The sequence below is a fragment of the Cucumis melo genome, chromosome 7 (assembly GCF_025177605.1).
Source record: "Cucumis melo cultivar AY chromosome 7, USDA_Cmelo_AY_1.0, whole genome shotgun sequence".
NCBI classification, from domain to species: domain Eukaryota; kingdom Viridiplantae; phylum Streptophyta; class Magnoliopsida; order Cucurbitales; family Cucurbitaceae; genus Cucumis; species Cucumis melo.
Genome location: NC_066863.1, coordinates 14,958,300 through 14,973,791, shown reverse-complemented (window position 1 = coordinate 14,973,791; position 15,492 = coordinate 14,958,300).

Below are 15,492 nucleotides of genomic sequence, written 5' to 3'. Positions count from 1 at the left end.
AATGCAAGCTCCTAGATGGATTGATAGTACGTGGATGGAGTTGTACATTGAGTCTATTTTCTTATGTTGTATATGTCTTTGTAAGATTTAGACACTCTAGAGTTTGTGTAAGCTCTACGTGTTGTGGTTGTGTAAACCTTAGTTAGATATCTTTTTGGTTATGATGTCTCCATCAGGTTTATTTGCAAAGTGAGTTATTTCAAGGCTATGCTTTATGTATGTCTATAGGTTGTCTAGGTTCTACTGTATTATGTTGCATGTAAAGTATTTTATATATAAAATTAACATGTTTAGCAAGTATAAGAGTTCAGTAGAGTCGACAGGTATCGTTAGAGGAGAGTGATGTCAGTAGGTAGACATCACACCATCTTTCAGAATAAGCTAATAGGTATTTCAGGAGGAGGTGTGTCACTCCCCACCCAAAGTTGGGGTGATTCCTCCAACCGAGTTGTAAGTGTTGAAGTATAGGTCATGCTTCACGTACGAGAAAAACTCGGAGTTAAGTAGGCATGCGTAGGTGTTATGAGGATCACCATATCCCACATATCCTATTTCATCCGCCTGCTTCACCACCTAAAACAAGCTACTCGCGGCATGAACTTGCGATAAAGCCATCGATTGCAGCAAGTTGTTCATTGTGACCATCTGTCCTTGTAGTGCCACCACTGCATTTCTATCCAATCTGTCTTCATTCTTTCTTCACTATTTTTGGCCATAGAGTCCAACATTGATTTGATTTGGTTGTAGGAGCTTTTCAACATTTCCCTTACAAAATAGCATCAGCAGTTTATTGTTTTCCTTTGCTGAGCCTAAAATAAAACACCTCCATCAAAACGCATTCGACAATGCCATTGATGGGGCAAGACTTCACCATGCGTTTAAACTTGCTTCACGCGTCATGCAGATTCTCACTATCCTTTTATTTGTAAAGTATTAATCCCTTCTTCTCCTAGCATTCTTATAGGGTAGGAAGAATTTCTTCATAAATCTCTCCATTAGATCTTCTTAAGTTGTCATTTCTCCATATTCTAGAGAGTTTGCTCATCTTTTTGCCTCATCCCTCACTGTTAACAGGAAGAGGGCGAATAACAATTCTTCCTTAGAAATGCAAGGCATGTGAAAATGAAGCACAAATAGAGTAGAAGTTGAGAATATGCTCGTTTGGATCTTTGTCGGGGTAACCGCCGAATTGTTCAGCGTTTAGAATCATTTGTGACATGAAAGGCTTAATTTTGAAGACTTAGTTCTTGCTAAACACAGGGTAAGCCATTCCCAGATTGAAGTCATAAAGACTTGGTGAAGCATAAGACTAAAATGGTGTGTCTAAATCCTAGGTCATGTAGGCAGGATTGTTATTTTCTTGGATATGTAGGAATATTCAATAACCAGGCGTGGAAATGTAGGAATATTTAACCAATTAAATGTAAAACAAGAGAGATTAACATGTCGAGTCGATACAAAGCATTTATTAACTTTAGAATTAAGAAGAGCAACCTCTCAGTCCTTTCTCCATACTTGCTTGCCTTTCGAGATCCAAATACTTCAAGTTAAGCTATGTTTTGTATCTAATCTATTTGTTTGAATCATAAGTAATTTGTCCTTTATTAAGACGAGCAACATTTTCGATACTTTCACCACAAACATTGTGCATTTCGGTAATGTATGCAAAGGACAAATTCGGCGACAAGATTGTATTGCTACAACCTCGCCTCTTGTTCCTTGTTGTTTTGTTTAATGTAATGCCAAAAGCTTGCTTGTTTTTCTTATGCAATAAGTATTACAAAATTACTTCGTGGATGTGTCAAGATTTTAATAATGCGAGTAAACTGACATTTAAGTTAGAGTTATGCGATAAAAGATGGAATGATTATACTATTCGTACTATTTACATAAAAGACGGAATGATTATGGAATTTGCATTGTCACACCCCCTCCTGAACTACCAACTAGCTTAGCCTAGAAGATGGCGTGAAGTCGATTGACATCATTCTCCTCTAACAATACATGCTGACTCTGTTGAACCCTTGAACCTGATAAACATGCTAATCTTCTATACAAAATACTACATGCAACACAACATAGCAGATCCTAGATAACCCATAGACACACATGAAGTGCAGCTCTAAAACTCACTTTTGGAAAATAAACATGATAGAGACATCATAACAAAAAAAACATATCCAACGAGGGTTAACCACAACTCCTTAAGCTTACACAAACTGTAAATTATCTAATTCGTACAAGACATATACAACATAAAAAAACAAACTCAATGTACAACTCCAACCACGCATTGCAATCGATCTAGGAGTTTTCAATAGACTAAGGTAGTCTATCATGCACCGAAAGCTCAATCTCTACCTAGAAAGTGGAAAAACATTTTGAAAGGGTAAGCTATAAAGGCTAGTGAGTGACTAAATTTAAAATTGTAAATTTGGAAATCAGAGCACATGATAAACCTTAAACATATAAATCTATTTAATCAAAGCGTTAAATGTAAATGTGTAATAATAACAGCCTTCTCAATTACTCAACAAGTACATCACTGAAATCTAGCAAGGCAGATCAAATATATTAAATATTTTAACTAACATGACAAATCTACATTATGTAGGGCATGTCCCGTACAACCAACATTTACTAGCTCTACGATGTAGTAAGATCCATCCAACATGCCCATCATCTTTGTTGTAGTGGAGTCCATTCAGCCCTCACGACAACATTGTTGTCATAGAGTACACTCAACGTCAACAACATAATCTAACATGTGTGCACATGGTATCATACAACCTCGAACTCAACATTTCAATCATGTAGTTAACAAAATCTCAGAAAGTCATATAAAAACATTAAAACATGTTTGTTTATCTTTATCTTTCTTAAAACTCAAGCTTACTCAACTTGTTCGTGGAAAACTAAAAATCTAAAAACAATACTTGCTCAAAATGATATTGTTTCAACTACTTTTCAGAAAATTAGTAATAGCATGCTCATATATCAATTTCATTATAAAACATAAGATTGAAACTTACACTTGAAACCATTCATAGAAATCATGTATTATTCATAACTCAAATTCAAGTATAGAAAACATTTAATCATAAATAACAGTTTAGAAATCACTTTCGAAATCTATTTTTTCACTCACAACCTTAGGCTAGTTCCCTGGTATGTAGACTCGGCCTATTTTCTATTGGCCTGTCAGACAAACCAAAATCGAGCATCAGAAACTTAAATTGTCTTGTCTTTTTACACTAAAATTAAGATGATGCACAAAAGATAAACTCATCAATTATAAACTTTAGAAATAAAAGAACATGTCACATTTTTCCAAGAATTTTCCATATTCTATAACCGAACTTCAAACACTCATAACTTCCTCAATAATTGACCAATATTAATGTACTTTATATCAAACTCTTCATTTTGAAACCCTTTACAACATAATTGAAGGAATATAAATGAAATTCCCAACTGATTGTTAGAAAGATAGCCTGAAACACAGGTAATCCAAATTTGTGTCTTCTGCTAACCTCTCATTTGCCTCTGAAATTAAACCTACTTGTAATCATATTTGTCTCACGATTTCTTTTGAAAGTTTTAGGAAATTTAACAAACTTTCCAACCATACTAAACAAAGCTTCTAACTCAACCGGTATAATCTAAAATACTTAGAATACTCATCTTTATGAGTTCGAATACAAATCAATGACTTGACTTCCTCTTCAAAAATTATTAATTTAACATTAGAATTTGCTCAAGCTTCCTTCATAAAACTTGTTAGAAAATGAACAAAATTTCAAAAAAAATAAATAAATCTCACCTTTAAATTTCTTTTGCATAGTTCAAACTGACTCAAAAACCAGAGATTGTCTATGAACACCAAGCTTCTGCCATGGCTGCCTCTTCCTTTAAGTTTTTCTGCATCTCCTTCACCTCAATTCACAACCCTTTCCCTTCTTCTTCCTCAGGTTCTACCTCAAGTTCCCTCTAAAATTTTGGTGAAAAAGGATGAAGAAATGGCTTGGGTGGTAGAGAACCTTTAGAAGGAAGAAGTACACTGATTTCCTTCTCTTTCTCTTTTCTTTTATTCTCTTCGATTACATAATTTTATTTCTTTCCTTTTTAATCTACTTAACAAATATATATGCATTTATATCTTTCCATTTTCTTTTTCCTTTCTTTTCTTTATTTTTTCTTTAAATAAATTCCAAAATTATTAAAACAACTTGAACCAAAAGCTTTGTCATTTCTCTTCAACCACTAAACAACTTAAGTTCAACTTCCTATAACATATGACAACAACAAATAATATTCTAAGAAAATTCTCGGGTTTACATGCACTAACTTGCATTAAGAAAGATGGAGAAAAGTCTCTGCATTGTAGGCAACTTAAGCCATATGAGATGCATCTTGATGTGATATAGATAGTTTAATCATCTTATATTTAAGGAGAGCAATCTCTTGGTGCCTAAATACCACACTTGTTTTCTTTTCGGGACACAAATGGTAAAGATAAATCAAGCGATATATATCTAGGTTTCCTTACTTATAAACATGGCATTTCCTCTATATTTAAGGCAAGCAACCTCTCCGCACCTAAACACCACACTTGTTCTTCTTTCAGGACACAAATTACTAGAGGCAAAATGCTAGAATGAAGTTTTTTTCCAAACTTCCTCCTGCACATCTCTCTCGAGCACTTTGCGACCAACGCTTGATTCCTTCTCTCAAAGATAACCAAGCAATAGAGTTAATCTGAGGCTAAACACAATGATTCTTATAATTAAAAACTTTTATGAAACACATAATCACATACTTAAACTACTTAAAACACTTCAACAAGATGATGAACAATTAAGAAATGAAAGAATTGATGGAAAAAACAACAGAGAGCATGCAACAGCGGAAGAAAAAGGTCATGCTTTACTCTATGTGCATCTAAATGATTTAGGCATTAACATGCAACTACTAAACGATAGATCTAAACGAAGAATGGAGAAGGGAAACGATGAGCTTACCTTTGTAGTTCTTAACTTCTTCTCCCTTGATGATCACGGGTAAAGAACAACCACTATGTTGACCTACTAATCTCAGGACCAAGAACCGAGTTGTGGGACTCATTTTTATGAAGGATATCTTAGAGAGATGGAAGGAAGGTGTATCGTTTAGAGATTTTTATTAGAATCATCATCCTCCTTTCATTATGAAATGAGAAGTTTATATATAAAAATTACATGCAAAATGCATGCAATTTTATTTCATATAATCTCAACACCTAATTAATCCATTAATTATTAATGGATTAGTGTCTTCTAATTCACTATAAGCTGCCACATTTCCTACTAACATTTAGTTAAAAAAGAAATTAGTCAAAGGGCAAATTTGGTCATTTGACCAATTAAGTCAAAGTCAAACTTTAACTTTTCTTAGTCAAAAGTCAACTTTTTGACTTTTTGCTATTTTACTCATCTTGACTAATTATAACCTCCCAAGTATGAATCCGCATTCACTTTTCTAAAATTCAAATCATATTTGAATATAAATTCCGGTCCAAGTTTTGTTTTTCAAAGTCAAAAGTCAACATGTTGACTTTTACAATTTTGACCATTTCAAAACTTTCCAAGCTTCTACATATGAATCTATATTCATATTTATTAAATCATATTTAAACACAAAGCTTAAAGTTTATATCTACCGACTTATATCTTATATATTTGTCGGTTTCTCTATCTTTTCCTAATTCGAACAATTCAAGTTACTTCAACATATTGTTCTTAGTTTAATCCATATGAGCTAGTAGAGGAACCTAATGGACCTATAGATCATGGGCTCCAACGATTTAAGATTGATTGGCTAAACTCTTTTAGACCAAGCTTAATCAACATTCGTTAACTAAAGAGTCATTCCACTAAAGACTCTTAGTTGCACTCCCCTCACTATAGATATATTTCTGTCCACCTGATATAACCATGATGAGTAAGTTGATCCTTCACAGGTTATTCGTAATCTTGGCTGGGTCAAAATACCATTGTACCCCCGAGATTACATCTTGCTCCTTAAGACCCACTGATCCACTATTGAACAATTGGTTTACGGTCCAACCTATAAACCTAAGTCCTTCTCGGGCCAATGAGAAGGTGGGGCCTCTTGTTCAAGATTTAGATTCAGTCCTTAAGGGAACAACCTATCTACTATCCTAGAAGTAGGTAGGAGTGAATTCCATCTTGCACCCTATGTCCCTAGCTATCCATTTGGTCTTATCCCTGAAATGGGAGGCTTATTGGGCCAGCGATGATGAGCTGCCCTCACCTATGCAGATCTAAGGATACTACCTAATGAACAGAAGTTCATAGTTAGCTCAGGATTAAGATCAAGTTACCTAGATCATCATAATTGAAATAGTCAGTTTATAGTTTACGATATTATAACTAAAAGTGACTATTTCGGGGTTCCAGTCTTATGCAAACCATTTACATAAGACGCCCCCACTCCCATTAGACATAAACAATTTAGGATTACATTGTTTGTACTAATTACGGAGCAGGCCGCATCCATAGTGTTTTTCCAGAATAAGGCGCCCAACTTTATTCACACACTATAGACTCTTTAGGTTATTAACTCGAACTTAATCCATGTCTATGTCTCTACATAAAATTCAAGTGTATTAACAAACTTAGTAAAATAGTGTCGAGACCTTAATTTATTAGTTTTAAGATTATAGCATTCAATAATAAACTTTATTGAATCAAATTACAAAGTACGAGTTTTAGGACATAAATTCCAACAAACTCCCAATTGGATTAAAACTCCCAGTAAGATATACAAAGTTAGAATTTTAACAATGAGAGAAGAATATATATGAGTACAATAAACATATATATTAAACTAGGGCATATTCCCAATAAGTCTCCTACTTGTCGTAGTTTACATACAATATAGACCTAAACCATGTAGGTGGCTCTCAAACACTTTAGTCGTGAGAGCTTTTATAAACGGATCAGCCATGTTTTGCTTGGAGGAGATTTTTGTTATTGTAACATCTCCTTGAAGTACGATTTTCCTGATAAGATGGTACTTTCGTTCAATGTGCTTTCCTCGTTTATGACTTCTAGGTTCTCGTGAATTTGCAACTGCACCACTGTTATCACAGTATAAGGTGATTGGAAGATTCATATTTGGAACAACTTTCAAATCTGTTAAGAACTTTTTAAGCCATACTGCTTCCTTTGCTGCTTCACAGGCTGCTACATATTTAGCTTCCATAGTGGAGTCAACAATACAGGATTGTTTTATGCTTCTCCATATTACTGCTCCTCCATTTAGAGTGAAAACTGATCTCGATGTAGACTTTCTAGCATCTTTATCAAATTGAAAATCAGAGACTATGTATCCAGTAAGGATCAGACCCTTAGAACCATACACAAGTATGCATCTTTCGCTCTTCTAAGATATTTTAGAATATTCTTAACGACTGTCCAATGATCACGTCCAGGATTGGACTGGTATCTACTAACCATCCCTACTGAATAGTAAATGTAAGGTCTAGTACATAACATTGCATACATCAGACTCTCAATAGCAGAAGCGTAAGGAATGTTACTCATATCCTCAACTTCTTGAGGTGTCTTTGGACATTGTTCTTTTGATAAATGAATTCCATATATGTACAACAACATACCCTTTTTGGAATTTTGCATCTTATATCTTGACAACATTTTGTCTATATAAGATGTTTGAGACATGGCTAGTGTTTTGTTCTTTCAGTTCCGAACTATTTGGATACCAAGAACGTATTGAGCATTTCTTAAATCTTTCATTTGGAATTGCGTAGCTAGCCATTTCTTAATATCAGTTAGATGACCTCGAACCTTGTATTCCAGGATCTAAATGCTTGTTTTAATCCATATATGGATTTTTGAAGCTTACAAACCTTTTGTTCTTGATCCTTTTGTATAAACTCCTCTGGTTGGACCATATAGATACTCTCCTCAAGATTTCCGTTAAAAAAGGTTGTCTTGACATCCATCTGCCAAATTTCATAATCATAAAAAGTGGCAATGGATAAGAGTATTCTAATGGACTTTAGCATGGCAACAAGAGAGAGTTTCTTGATAATCCACTCCCTCCTTTTGTGTATAACATTTTGCCACTAGTCGAGCTTTGAAAGTATGTACTTTACAAGCTTGATCTCGTTTTCTCTTGTAGATCCATTTACAACCAATAGGTTTTACACCATTTGGTTGATCTATTAGAGTCCAAACAGAATTGGAATACATAGATTCCATTTCGAGGTCCATGGCTTTGATCCATTGGTCACAGTCCACATCATTCATCGTCTATTTATAGGTCAATGGATCCTCTATCCCATCATCAGGTATGACGATTTGAGCTTCACTTAAACCCAAATAGCGATCAGGCTGTCGTACAACCCTTCCACTACGTCGAGGTTCTCCCAACTCTTGAGAAGGATGTGTTTGACCAATATTCCTAGTTTTATCAACTACTTTAGTAGATGAACTAGGTCTATCTGTAGTATTCTTGGAAATTTCTTCTAATACTAGTTTACTGCAAGTTTGATGATTTCTTATGTGGTCTTCCTTTAAGAATGTAGCATTTGTCGATACAAATACTTTATTTTCTTGAGGGTCATAAAAAAAACCACCTCTAGATTCTTTTAGATAACCTAAAAATAGGCCTAATTTTGAATGACGTCCTAACTTTTTAGGGTTTTGCACAAACACGTATACTGGACATCCTAAAATCCTAAAGTGACGTAAACTACCTTGACGCCCTTTCCATAGCTCATAAGGTGTTCCAGAAACACTTTTAGAAGGAACGTTGTTTAAAATATAGATAGTTGTTTCTAAAGCATATCACCAAAAAGAATCCGACAACTGAACAAAACTCATCATAGAGCGAACCATGTCCAACAAAGTTCAGTTTCTTCTTTTTGATACACCATTCTACTGAGGCGTACTAGGTACAGAGAGTTGTGATTGGATTCCATGTTCTATCAAATAGTCTTGGAATTGCATGTTCATATATTCTCCACATCGATCTGATCGAAGGGTCTTTATTGTTTTACCCGATTCATTTTCAACTTCAGCCTTATATTTTTTAAACTTTTCAAAAGAATCAGACTTGTTCTGAATTAAGTAAACATGACCCTACCTTGAATAATCATCAATAAAACTAATGAAATATTCATATCCTCCCCGAGCTTTGACATTTATTGGTCCACAAAGGTTCGAATGTACGAGCTCTAAAGGTGTTTTGGCTCTAAGACCTTTTCCAGTAAAAGATCTTTTGGTCATTTTTCCTTCAAGACAAGAATCACATGGAGGTAAAGAGTTATCTTCTAACTGACTTAGAAGTCCACTCTTAACCAATCTCCCAATCCTATTAAGATTTATATGGTCAAATCTTTAGTGCCATAAGAAGGCATTAGGAAAAACTTTTTGTCTTTTATTCTGAGTTTCAGCTGTTCTAAACATTTCAGTATTTAAGACAAAATTTGCTCGTGTTGGTCTTAACTTATATAAGTTATTTTCAAGTATAGCAGAACAAACATGAATACCTTTTCGAAAAATGAATGCTTCATTAATTTTAAAAGATATTATGTACATATGTTCTAGCATACAAGAGATAGATATTAAATTTCTCTTCATCTGAGGGGCATACAAGACATTCTTGAGTATGATATATTTATCATTAAAAAACAACTTCAAGTCTCCCACTGCTTTAGTTGAGACCATTTCTCCAGTTCCAACTTTGAGAGTGATCTCGCCTTCAGAAAGCATTTTCCAAGAACTAATTTCCTGAAATGAGAAGCAAATATGATTAGTGGCTCCTGAATCTAATATCTAGGTAGAATTTTCATTTTTCTCTAAACATGTTTCAAGGACAATTAAATCATATTTACCTTGTGCTTCTTTCTCTGCTTTTTCCTGAGCAAGGTATTTTGGGCAGTTTATCAACCAATGCCCATTTTCACTACAGTGGTAACACTTACCTTTTTCTGTAGTCTTCTTAACCTTATTTTGTTTGGGAGTCTTCCCCTTTTCCTTCTTTTCTATCTTACGATTAGGTTTTAAGAGTCCAGCTTTAGATTTAGAGGACGATCCTCTTGAGAATTTCCTTTTTGGAGTAGCAACATTTGCTTCTACTTTTTTTCCCTTACCATTGGTAAGATTTTGGAAATGCTGGAGCTCGTTTAGAAGGGTTGTCAGATTAAACTCTATCTTGTTCGGGGACGCATTTGTTTGAAATGGTATGAAGCTCTTCGGAAGAGACTCTAAGATAAAGCTAACCTGATTAGCCTCATCGATGGCACCACCATTTACTTCAGCAATATTGAAGTGCATTATCATGTCCAGGACATGTTCTCTAACAGAGGTCCCTTCCTTCATTCACTTAGTGTAAATGTATTTAATTGCCTTGTATCTTAGGGACCATTTTGGTTGCCCAACATGCATTGTCATGCATTCCTTGGCTCTTTTTTTAAGTTCGAAAAATGGATGGTGAGCTTTTCTCTCTAATCTCTCTCTAAGCTCTCACTCAGAAGTTGATTGGAAGAAGAGGTGGAGGAAGAGGACTTCTACAGATGGATAAGGATTCTAAAATTTTCCTTCCACTGGCGTCCTTAAGAGAGACCCCTTTTTATTCTTGTTCATGGGAAAGTTTGAGGTATTTGTAGGCATATTTGGACGGAAAATTAATTACGCTCTGCTGCTCACCCATCCTTATCCTCTACAAAGCATGAAAAGTAGTCGTTTCACGTCACATCAGCTCCAACTACCACTCTTGTCTTTTAGCGAATCATTTCGCTGAATGATGTGTGGACATCTCACCTTATGAATCACCAAGCAGGTCTTATCGCTACTCGGTTAGCTAAACTTAGATCATCACACGTCAAGTGATGACAGTCAATACTTTGTCTTGTCTCTCAAATAAGACAAAATATTGATGGTTGTATTCAACTAAACAAGACTTATAATGCATTCAGCCAGATCTCTAATGTTAGTAACACCCTACATTATGAAAACTATCAATTAAATGTACAGTGAATAAGTGAACAAAGAGATATAGGCGGATGATAAAAGAAATGCATCAATATTATAAATAAAACTTTAGGCCTCTCGGCCATAAAGTCAATGTTACAAATCAATGCCTTAGTATGAGTTCTCATACTCATTCATTCTGATTTTTGCCTTTTTACAATGGGGCGAAATGGTTAAGGATCTCTCTCTCAGTTTTAGACTCTCACCTAAAACAAAGAAAAGGGTGGAAGAATGAGCTTGCTCTTCGTATTTTTACCAAATTTCCCACACAGACAATGAAAAAGACGTATCTATATATAGGCAAGGCATGATGTGACAGGACGTGACCACCTAGACATCCTATGTGAGTCTCTCCACGAGATGATACACAGAACGCCTAGTAAGTGATATTAAATGCCACTTATAAGCTTAAGCGGTGAATGTGAACTCAAAGGAATTAAGAATACTTCATTAATATTTTAAATAACAGAGTACATTCAGTACTTAGAACACGATTTCTTTCAAAAGAACTATATACAACTCAAAACAACATTTAGACTCCTCTTGCCTAGCCCCTATATACTACGAGAGCTGACAAAAGCCACTACCAAAATGATGCATTCAACGAATGACACAGTAGGTGTTCAAGACTACAAGCTCAACGCTGAATGTCTCTTGCTACCTGGAGGGGGGAGGGGGAGAATTTTAAAACAAAACATTTGAAAGGTTAGACGAAAATGCCTAGTGAGTGGGGTCTTTTATCAACTCCTTTGATAAAATTATAAAGTTTACCTTAATGCGTTATAATCATTTCTTCAAAACATGCGGCATAAATAATATACAATTCAATTAATAAGATATTAAATTTAAATCAAATCATTTCAATGTGTTAAAAGCAATTCGCAGCATCTCTATTTTATCAACAATTTTCATAAATCATAATTCATATAGAAATCATTTTCTTTTCAATTATTTCATTGTAAATCATATCGCATGGTATGCATCTCCTATATAACATAATCACCTCGTATAATTATTTAGCAGGTTTAATTACATCTTTGTACTATTTTCCCAGCTGAAATGTTTACCACACTCTTTTGCCAAGTTGCAACTATGTAGAGTAATCTCAATGCATTTAGAAAGTTTCATCAATTTCATTATGCATAAGACATCTCCCAATGTTAGATCATACACTAAGTAATGGGTATCCATATTAAATCATACAGCAAGTATGAGGCATCCTACTCAAGATCACGCAACATGAATAGGACACTCTATTCCAAAACACACGACATAAATAGAGCATCTTATCCTAGATCACACAACAAGGATAAGGCATCTCATTGCATAGGGTACAAAAGATCATCTCATTTCATCATTTCAATTTTGATCAAATCTTATGCATTTCTCAATTACATATTATCTCATCTCCTCACTCTAGTTCATAATAAGTTCAATTTATTTATAAATCATATACATTTTAACAATTGTGAAGCATAAGAGAAATCATGTTGTTTGTGGTCTGAACAGAATTATAGTGAGGATTTAAACATATTTTAGAAATCCTTTTTATTTTGGAAAGCATTTTATAAAAGGAACCATTCATAAATCACAATCAACTACTTAGTCACGGGTTCCCTTGCACTTCCTTACAATGCTTGCCAAATTCAAGCTCATTTTGGATCTCTAAAAGCCTTGGAAATTTTTTCAATTTTTTCTCAAGCTTATGGTAGAAGCAGCTTCAAAATGACCAACTTTTCCCTTATTTAGAAACCTTTCTAGTGAAGTTTCCTCTTTAGCCGCCTACCAAGTCCAAAATCCTAGCTTGTGGACTCAGCCAAAATTTCTTCCTTTACTTTTTAACCATTTTTCTTGGCTTTCCTTCTTTTCATTTACTATGACACATTTAAAATAACACTTCTTAAACTTACTTTTCCAACTTAACTTTACTTAAAACTAACCTTTCAAATTCCGTGAAAAATCCAAATTTCATAGGGTTCGGGGTTTACACCTAGACATCCGGAAGTCGCACCACCGAGCACTACCAGAGTGCCTACTTGTCCGCATGGCACTCAATATCAAAATGCATACCCACAACAAAGCTCACTCGACTTACTTGCAAAGGTCTCAATGTTTCATATCATCTAGCCTTGACACACATACGTCGTGTCGCCTACCTTCTTGCATGGCCCTTGCCTATGCGCCTTGCCGTACGCAAGGGCAGCTCGCTAGCACACTCTCTCTCCTCGTGTTAGGACTAGAATAGACCAAACAATTACTAACTAATTTTACCCTTATGCATGCATATACTCATTATTTTTGTATTTTTGTACAAATTATAAAAATAGACTTTGATACGAGAACGACACAACAAAAGTCGCTTAAAACGCTGCTCAAACGAAGAAGAAGGGCCATTCAAAGACCAATGACAAAATCGTAAATAAGATAAAGTTTTCGAAATTTTGCATCAAAACGTGTGTGCTCCACCTCAACGTCATCGGTTTGGTCCGCACGACCACAAAAAATTTCTTTCGTCAATTCAACCCCAGCGCGCTAGTTCAAATCCCCAACCGTGGAAAACAGTTTTGTTTCCATGTAAAATAAGTGGGAATTTGTAAAAAAAACATGCAACTTTTCGAAATCCTCCATCTTTTCCACCAATTTTATGTCTGCGTGTGTCCTTCAGGTTGCAGAGTTCGACCCAAAGACAGTCATTTCAATTTTTCTCTTTAAATAGCCCTTTTTCCCTTTCATATCTATTCATATCAATTTCATCCATTATTACATCTTCACTTCAATTTTGTACAAATTCTCTCTCAATTCAATAAATTCTCAATTTCTTCTCAATATTCTATCACTTCAAATTTGTACAAATTCTTTCTCAATTCAATAAAATCTCAATTTCTTCTCAATATTCTATCATTTTTCTTACTAAAATTTTGTTGAATTTCTCATGGATCTTCAAGGCTAAAATAAGAAAAAAGGTATTGGGTTTAATTTTTCAATTCCATGAGCCATTGCTTAATTCTTGATTTTGATGCATGATTCTTAGAATTTCTTGCATAATGAACTCTTGTTATTAATCTTAATCAAATCAATTGCATGAATTCCTCTATAATTCTTAGTTGTGCAATACATATTCCTGAGAAATTGAAGTTATCAATTGTCGTATAATTCTTTCATTTGTATTGAATGCTTGCAATAGTTGATATTGAAATCGTTGTATCATGAATCTTGAAATAGGTTACTGGCAATCACTCTTTTAAGTCTTGGTTCAAAACCCCAGATCTTAATGCAATTCACCAAATTGTGTGGAAGATACAAGGTTGAAAGCATAAGTACTATGAATTAGAATTGGTCTATTGATCATTAAATTGGTGTAATTAATTCTAGAGTTAAATAAAGCTTTCGACTCCAAGAATTTATTGACCAAGAACCTTGAATGATAAAGATCAGTCGCAATCACCCTTTATTTTTCCAATTCAATGAATGGAATGAGAAATTAAATACCCAATACCCTTGTCTTTTAGTTCTTTAAATTTGTTGATATTAATTCTCGAAGTGCAATCTTTTTCCATCAGTTTACTTTCTTCTATGTTACACAAACCTCGACTTCTACTTCTATAATTCATTTTTTATGTTTTTGAAATTAATAATCATTTCTTTTTGCTATGTCTAGATTCCATTTCTTGTCACTAGTTCTCCTAGGTTCTCCTAGGTTCGACCCCAACTTACCCTTTACTTTGGTAATTCTATTAAAGTTGGGTTTACAAATAACTTGAATGGTTTGCTTTGGTAGGTATAGCCCTTCACTTTTCTCAATTGCAATGATCTTGCTTTTCTAATTTTATACACATTGTTGTACCAATTTCAATTCCTGCATACCACTTGCATTGTTTGACATCTTTACGACCCTACCCTAACAAACTCATTTTTTAAATAGCCAAACTTACCAAATTAAACGCCTTGCATGCCTTGTCCTTGGAGGTTATTTGGACAATCTTGGGCGCTAGCCTAACCTCAAAACGCCTAGTTTAAAACACTCAGCCAAATTTTCACCTTTCTAACCTCTCTTTAGCCGCCTCTTACCAACACTACAACAAAAATCCTTCAAGACTATCTTGGCTTCAATGACACACAAATCATGTCACTTGATTAACCAAAATCTTACTAAGGTTTCCTTCCATCTTTTCTTCAACTCAACATAACTTCAACTTTAACTTCTCCCTCAAACCTTAGGAGTTCTTAGGTCTAAGGTTTATAGGCACCCTACGAAGAACAAATTGAAGTTGTGGATCATATTCTAAGGTATTCAAAACTACTCCAGGTAATTAAAGGTTTGTTGTTTAGGAAAAACTAACAAAAAGATGTATTGAGGCTTATATCGATTATGATTAAGCAAGATTAATTACTAACAAATAAAGAAATAAGCATAGCTAATAACCCAGTA